The sequence below is a fragment of the Rana temporaria genome, chromosome 11 (genome assembly GCF_905171775.1).
Source record: "Rana temporaria chromosome 11, aRanTem1.1, whole genome shotgun sequence".
Lineage (NCBI taxonomy): Eukaryota > Metazoa > Chordata > Amphibia > Anura > Ranidae > Rana > Rana temporaria.
This window is the reverse complement of record NC_053499.1, coordinates 13,277,502-13,286,692: the sequence shown is the minus strand read 5'-3', so window position 1 is coordinate 13,286,692 and position 9,191 is coordinate 13,277,502.

Sequence of the window (9,191 nt, the reverse complement as noted above, 5' to 3'; positions counted from 1 at the left end):
ATCTCAAAATGACCTTACAATGAATCTCTAGATAAAAGTGTTTTTCATTTCGGATAGCATACGGAATTGTTAAAACCTGTCAGTTTTTTTATTTGTGCTGAAAACTTCGACAAGCTTTGACAAGCATTGATGTAGAAGTTGGCTAAAGCCAGCTAGTAAAAGCTTGCTTAAAGCTACAGCCAGAACTCCCATTGGGATATGCATTAAACCCAACACTAGAGCTCTGTGATGCTTTAATGACTTCAAGAAAGTTGCATGAGAACTTTACAATGTATTGTAAATACTCGCTAAATCTGAAGCTTTTCATACTACCAGTAAAGTGTTTGTCACTCCAGCATTTCATATATTCCTGATATCTGTCTGCTGTACCATGTACTTGTATGAAGAAGTTTCCTGCTCTCTTTGTATTGCTTCCTTTGTATGAAATCCCTGGTGTTCCTGCCGGTCCCTCTGCTTTCCTATTAAAAACTGACCACACTAAGCAGGGGAACACAGCATTGTCAGTCCTCTCTGATCCTCATGGCCAAGCTCCAAGGAGCAGAGCAAAACACATTGGGGGGCCTTACAGGTGTACTGCCTGTACCCCCCTGATGGCGGCCCTGCATGGAGGAGAAGACACTGCGGGGAATGTTCTAGCAGCATGTAGGAGAAGATACTGCGGGGAACGTTCTAGCAGCATGGTGGAGAAGACACTGCGGGGAACGTTCTAGCAGCATAAAGGAGAAGACACTGCGGGGAATGTTCTAGCAGCAGGGCCGCCATCAGGGGGTTACAGGCAGTACACCTGTAAGGGGCCCGGAGGTCCCAAGGGGCCCAGATGGCAATCCCCCTAATATTTTTTTTTATATATTTTTATTTTATTTTTTATTAAAGGGACAATTTTTTTTTTAGGTCCCCAGGGGCCTGGAGCCCCCCAGGGCCCCGGATGGCAACCCCCCCCCCTTTTTTTATTTATTTTTATATTAAAAATAATATTTTTTTTTTATATATTTTTATTAAATTTTTTATTAGAGGGCCAATTTTTTTTAGGGGTCCGGAGGTCCCCAGGGCCCCAGAGATCCCCAGGGCCCCCGGCTGACAACCCCCCTTTTTTAAATAAAAAAAATCTTTTTTTTTATATATATTTGTATTTCTTTTTTTTTCATATATATATAATTATTATTATTATTAAAGGGCCCAGAGGTCCCCAGGGCCCCCGGATGGTAACCCCCCTTTTTTTATATTATTTAATTTATTTTTTTCTTTTTATTTATTTTATATATATATATATATATATATATATATATATATATATATATATATATATATATATATATATATATATATATATATATATATATATATATATATATATATATATATAAAGGGCTCAGAGGTCCACAGGGCCCCATGTGGCAAACCCCCCTTATTTTATTTTTTTATAAATGTTTATTTTTTTATTTTTGTTTATATATTTTTTTTATTTTTTATTCTTATTAAAGGGCCCAGAGGTCCCCAGGGCCCTGGATGGCAACCCCCCTTTTTTTATTTATTTTTTATAAATGTTTATGTTTTTTATAAATGTTTATTTTTTTTATATTTTTTTAATGTATTTTTTATTAAAGGGCCCAGAGGTTTATTTTTTTGTTTTTATTAAAGGGCCCAGTGGTCCCGGATGGCAACCCCCCTTTTTTATTTTTTTATAAATGTTTATTTTTTTTATAAATGTTTATTTTTATACATTTTTTTATATATATTTTTTTTTTATTTCTTTTTTATTAAAGGGCCCAGAGGTTTCTTTTTTTTGTTTTTATTAAAGGGCCCAGTGGTCCCGGATGGCAACCCCCCTTTTTTGTAATTTCTTTTTATAATTATATATATATATATATATATATATATATATATATATATATATATATATATATATATTTTTTTTTTATTAAAGGGCCCAGAGGTCCCCAGGGCCCCAGATGGCAACCCCCCTTTAAAAAAAATATATATATATATATTTTTTATTTCTTTTTATTAAAGGGCTCAGAGGTCCCCAGGGCCCCGGATGGCTACCCCCCTTTTTATATATATATTTTTCTTTATTTCTTCTCCCCCCCCCCCCCCCCGGGTCTCTGCTCCAGGGGGCCCAGTGTAAGGGGCCCCATAATTCCTGATGGCGGCCCTGTCTAGCAGCATGGTGGAGCGGGAGATTGAGATAACCTTTGCAATGCGGGCAGGGCTGGACTGGGACAAAAGTTTGGCCCTGGACTTCATCCAGACTGGCCCACTTTGACAGGTCTCTCCCATGGCAGCCGGACAACTCCCGCACCCCCCCCCCCAGGCCACCCAAGCCACCTCACCCCTTCACTTACCACTATCCGTTCTACTTTATTAGAGTAGAACGGCTGGTACTGGTCCTCTTATAGGCAGTACCAGTGGGGAAACTAGACATTATTTCACCCGGGGCAAAGAATCAGTTTGGTGCCCCCCCCTTATGGGACAAGATTAGGAAGAAGTGAGGAACTCCCAGGCCATAGCTGTTAAGTCAGCTGTCTATCCCCTCCCCCATGCTCCTCTGTCGTCCCCCCTGCTCCTCCCCCTGCTTCTCTGTTCCCCCCAGGTGAGCGCTGCGGGGAGGGAGAGAAGGTGAGAGCTGCGGGAAGGGAGAGACAAAGGAACGGAGGGGGCGGCGGTCCGCTGTCACTGAGCCATCGGCCCACCGGGAAACTCCCTGTAGTCCCAATGGCCAGTCCATCCCTGAATGCGGGTGCAGCCCCACTAAAATTAAGAATTTTTTAAGCTTCCTAGAGTTGGTTTTTTAAACAGGCTGGACAAGAAATGATACTGAGAGTCTAGTTAAGCGGATTTGCATATTAACTGGCTTCACAGTTTCAGAAACGGAGATACAATGACAATGGGTTCTATTTAGAGATCAGGCGGCTCTTTCATTTGAAGTCATTTCAGTGAGATGACATTTCTTTCACATGAAGGACTATTGGGTAATACTGTGAGGTGCAGATTATCTCAGCCTCCTTTGTGGATACAATGTTTATTTTCCAATCTGTTATGCTTATTGAAGTATAATATAACACCCACAGGCAGTGAAGTGGACCCCAGCGCAGCGGTTGGATGGCGGTATTAAAGCGAGCTGAACAGCATCTGCTGGAGCACAATATTGACAGTTATTCCGAGTAATCTAGAACGCACACTCTGAGATGACAGTTGACACAGATAAGAAAATAAGCAGAGCGTGAAATAGAGAGAAAAGATTAAACGGCAAAAGGACACAACAAGCGGATCATAAAATTCTGGACCGGCTTCCTGATTGTGACAGCGCCGGTGAACCATTCCTGCGCAATGTGTGTGTTGGCACAGCTGCTTGCGTCCTTCACCGGTGACGGGTGACAATTCAGCAGTACAAAGAGGAGACAGTTGTCACCCCATAACAGGGAGTGCCTGAGCAAATATCTGGAAAATGAAAAGCTTGAAATGAAAGCTGTATATAGTTTGTCAGGTTGAAAAAAGAAACAAGTCCATCCAGGGCCGGATTTTCTCTCCCTGCCGCCCCAAGGCCAGGTTCCACAATGCACCGCCTCCCCGCCAACCGAAACCCCCCCCCCAAATCAATGGAGAATGTGCGGCACGGTTAGATCAAATATGTTTTTTTTTTTTTTTATCACTTTTTTTATTTTTATTTATTTGTAGCTTGTCGCTTACTTTCTTAAATTTTTGTATAATTTTCTTATTATTTTTCTTATTCTTTACTTTTTTATTTTATTCATTTATTTATTATTTATTATTATTTATTTATTTTTTTATAAAAAAAAATTTGCTATCACACAGGAGAAAACAATTTCCTGTGTGATAGCAATTGGAGGTGACATGTTCTCTTTATTGACCATGTCACCTCCAAAACAGGAGTCCTAGCACTGTGCTAGAACTCCTGTCACATCTGAGATGGGAAGAGCACAGCTCTCCCCTCTCACTGTGTACATCGGCAGCAGGGACAGGAGACCGACTCGGTGGCCGGGGGGGGGGGGGACGGAGTCCCGAAGACAGAGCCAGCAGAGAGAGGTATCTGGGGTGGGGGGGGAGAGGGGAGGATGGACGGGAGCACATATTTTACAAGTGATTTCGGCGACATCGCCGCATTTACTTGTTAACGAGCGAGTGGATTCCCCCATAACTTACCGCCCTTAACTGTATGTTCCGGGCGTCGGGGGACTCCATGCCACTGCCGCCCCTTGGAGCCCTGCCGCCCCAAGGCCTGGCCTCAGTGGCCTTGTGGGAAATCCGGGCCTGAGTCCATCTAGTTCAATCAAAATAAAATAAAAAATACAATCCCATATACACAATCCTTCACCCACAGTCGATCCAAGTCAAAAAACCCCAGCAGAGCATGATCCAATTTGCTTCCCCAAGGGGAAAAAAATTCCTTCCTGATCCCCCGGATTTTCCCCGGATCAACTTTACCTATAAATGTCAGTTCCCAGTGATATTCTATACATTTAGGAAAGAATCCAGACCTTTCTTAACCACTTAAGCCCCGGACCATATTGCTGGTCAAAGACCACAGCACTTTTTGCTTCGAATTGTTTCCGAGCATGCTTGGTTTTTTCTCCGTCGGATTTCCATACAGACGGAATTTCTAATAAAAAGTCAGATGGGGCATACACACGGTCGGAATATCCGACTTTTTCCATAGGAAATTCCGATCGTGTGTACAAGGCTTTAGAGAGAGAACATGTTCTCTTTTTTTCCCAAAGGAAATTCCGTTCGTCTGTATGGAATTCCGACGGAGACAAAACCGTGCATGCTCAGGAAACAATTTGACGCATGCTCGGAAGCATTGAACTTCATTTTTCTAGGCTTGTCGTAGTGTTGCTCATCACCGCGTTTTTTGACGGTTGGAATTTGGTGTGACAGTGTGTATGCAAGACAGCTTGAACGGAACTCCGTCGGAAAAAAATTCTATCGGAAATTCCGTTCGTCTGTATGGAATTCCGACGGAGACAAAACCGTGCATGCTCAGAAAACAATTTGACGCATGCTCGGAAGCATCGAACTTCATTTTTCTAGGATTGTCGTAGTGTTGTACGTCACTGCGTTTTTTGACGGTTGGAATTTGGTGACAGTGTGTATGCAAGACAGCTTGAACGGAACCAGTGGCGGCTGGTGCTCAAAATTTTTAGGGGGGCGCAAACAAATGAAAAAAAAAAAGACAATTCCAGCCTCACTGTGCCCATCAAAGGCAGCCACTGTGCCCATTAAAGGCAGCCACTGTGCCCATTAAATGCAGCCACTGTGCCATGCCATCAATTGTCGCCACTGTGCCATCAATTGTCGCCACTGTGCCATCAATTGTCACCACTGTGCCATCAATTGTCACCACTGTGCCATGCCAAATGCAACCACTGTGCCATCAAACGCAGCCACTGTGCCATGCCATAAATTGTCCCCACTGTGCCCACATCAATTGTCCCCACTGTGCCCACATCAATTGTCGCCACTGTGCCCACATCAATTGTCCCCACTGTGCCCACATCAATTGTCCCCCACTGTGCCCACATCAATTGTCCCCCACTGTGCCCACATCAATTGTCCCCACATCAATTGTCCCCACATCAATTGTCCCCACTGTGCCCTGTAAAATGCTGCCAGTCAGATTGCCCCCAACCCCCCCGCCCGGCACTTACCTTTCTGGGGTTCGCCATCCTCCTTCCACGGTCCCTCGATGTCTTCTGCCGCCCTCGATGACGCTTCAGCCAATCAGGCTACTGATAACCAGAATCAGTGAACCTGATTGGCTGAGGCGGCTGTCAGTCTTATCCAAGGGACGTAGCCCCCGTACGTTCCGAGGATAAGACATCCGGGAGCTGAAGGGCTGTACTGGGAAAGCCTATCAGAGCCGCTGGCTCTGATAGGCACTTCCGCACAGCCAACCAGCTGTCCTTATTCAGATAATCGGCGCCCAATGTCCGGTTATCTGAATAGGCTGGCCACATTAACATGTTATTTGCGCGGCGCTGCAAAACACATTTTTAAAAGCCTTAAAGGGCCCGTTTATTTTTAATTTTTATGACTACAGGAGGGGGGGCGGCGCCGCCACTGAACAGAACTCCATCGGAAAAAACCTGTCAGAGTTCATTGCGCCGGAAAATCCGATCGTGTGTACGGGGCATAAGTGCTCATTTCGGGGGCCTTGTGCACATCTCCTGCCCTTGTGGAATGAGAGAGTTAACAGAACATTCCCAGAACAGCTTGAAACCTTGTGCTTGGACACGTTCCCACAACCTTGGATGGAAGAGCCGTTTCTCGCCTGCGTATCCTCTAGCATAAATGTTTGCATTTTTTAAATGTGAATAAAAATGAGAAGAATCACAGATATTCCGAGTGAGGAAAAGCTAATAACTCAGTGTGAAAAAAAAAAAAACCCTGCGCGATACATGCGTGCCGAGTTCTAAGCTGCATGAATTAAGGTTTGGCTGTGGACGGCGGTGTCTGTACCATCGTACATAACCCTGTAATTAGAAACTCTGGGCCAGATTGACGCAGAATCGCGGCGGCGTAACGTATCGTAGATACGTTACACCGCTGCAAGTGTTCATCGCAAGTGCCTGATTCACAAAGCACTTGCAATGAAAACTACGCCGGCGGCCTCCGGCGCAAGGCGGGCCAATTCAAATGGGCGTGTGCCATTTAAATTAGGCGCGCTCCCGCGCCGGACCTGCTGCACATGCTCCGTTTCGCAATTCCTGTCGTGCTTTGCGCGCCGCGACGTAATTTTTTCGAACGGCGACGCGTGTAGCGTACTTCCGTACTCCCGGACGTGTTACGCAAACGACGTTAAATTTTAAATTTCGACGCGGGAACGACGGCCATACTTTAGACAGCAATACGATTGCTGACTAAAGTTAGGGCACCCAAAACGACGACTACATTTGCGGCGGGAAACTAGACTAGCGGCGACGTAGCGAACGCGAAAATCCGTCGTGGATCGCCGTAACTCCTAATGTGCATACCCGACGCTGGTTTACGACGCAAACTCCCCCCAGCGGTGGCCGCGGTACTGCATCCTAAGATCCGACAGTGTAAAACAATTACACCTGTCGGATCTTAGGGATATCTATGCGTAACTGATTCTATGAATCAGTCGCATAGATAGAAACAGAGATACGACGGCGTATCAGGAGAAACGCCGTCGTATCCCCTTTGTGAATCTGGCCCTCTGGATTTGTCCAACCAATCAATGGTCTGTAATACCTAAATACAATTATGTCTCTAATCCTCTATAGCCATGTTCCGTCATCTCTCACCTTCATCCCCTAGAATAACATGAGAATGGGGGCCGATTATATAACCTCTTCCCGCTGGCCATTAAAAGAAATCTTAACCACTTGAGACCCGGACCTTTAGGCAGCTAAAGGACCCAGGCAGTTTTTGCGATTCGGCACTGCGTCGCTTTAACTGACAATTGCTCGGTCGTGCGACGTGGCTCCCAAACAAAATTGGCGTCTTTTTTTTCCCCACAAATAGAGCTTTCTTTTGGTGGTATTTGATCACCTCGGCGGTTTTTATTTTTTATTATCATACAAAATGCGTTGAGCTGAATTGTGGTATAGGCGCACGCCTTTTGAAGTGCCCAGTACGTCCCTGACATTTGGCCTGAGGTACGGGGACGCAGGAAATGAGCTACAGGCCCGGATTCACGTACGAGTTACGCCGGCGTATCTCCAGATACGCCGTCGTAACTCTGAGTCCGAGCCGTTGTATCTATGCGCCTGATTCTTAGAATCAGTTACGCATAGATTTATATTAGATCCGACCGGCGTAAGTCTCTTACTCCGTCGTATCTTAACTGCATATTTACGCTGGCCGCTAGGGGCGTGTACACTGATTTACGCCTAGCAATATGTAAATCAGCTAGATACGCCAATTCACAAACGTACGCCCGGCCGACGCAGTGCAGATACGCCGTTTACGTTAGGCTTTTACCGGCCTAAAGTTACCCCTGCTATATGAGGCGTAGATGAGGCGTATCAATGTTAAGTATGGACGTCGTTCTCGCGTCGAATTTAATTTTTTTTTACGTTGTTTGCGTAAGTCGTTCGCGAATAGGGCTGGGCGTCATTTACGTTCACATCGAAAGCATTGGCTTCTTGCGGGTTAATTTGGAGCATGCGCACTGGGATACTTTCACGGACGGCGCATAGGCCGTTCGTAAAAAGCGTCATTTACGTGGGGTCACATTAAATTTACATAACACACGGCCACATCTACCACATTTGGATTAGGCGGGCTTACGCCGGCCTATTTACGCTACGCCGCCGCAAAAGTTGTGGAGGCGTAACGTAAATAGGAAACGTTACGCCCGCACAAAGATACGCAATTCTACGTGAATCCGGGCCTAAGTGTCCTCTGGCCTTTCCGGTCGCTTTCGGCGCTCTCTGGCGCCCCCGTACCTCTGGCCGCATTCCGGATCGCATCCCATTGAAGTCAATGCAGAACAAATTGTTTTCGTTTCCATTGACTTCAATGGGAAAACTCGCTTTGATATGCGAGTACTTTGGATTACGAGCATTCTCCTGCAACGGATTATGCTCGTAATCCGAGGTTCCACTGTATGTATGTGCCAAAACCTGTGGGATCCCTGTGGAAGCTGGAAATCACTGTGGTCGACGCCGCTGCATTCGATTGGCTTGCATTGATTTTTCTGTCCGTCTTCCACTTTTTTACACATCGGGGTAAAAATGAGAACAGATTTTGTTGCTTTTCCAGAAACTGGCAGAGGAATTGGTAACAATGTGCAGAGAGCATATTTTAAGGCAGATTAATGCTGCGTGAAAGCAAGACAAACTCATCCATCAAGGAGTCAAACAGAAAATATATTCCATCTGTGCAAATGGGAAGTTAATGCAGTATCCATATTCCGTGACACTTCAGATAAATATCCGGAGACATCAGAGGTGCAATTACTGATTCATCTTTAGCACCATTTGTGATTATCTACAGCCGTGAATGATTATAAGTGGACTATGGAAAGACTTGCGTCATAACCTGCTTTGCGTTGGGTTACTGTAATTTTTCCGTGTCAATATATCTTTATTGTGTAAAAGTAGCAACAAGTATACAGAAATTTCAGATAGTATAAACATATACAGAGGAAAATACTGAGATACTATATAATGATGCATAACATCCATATCACAACTGAACTCCGT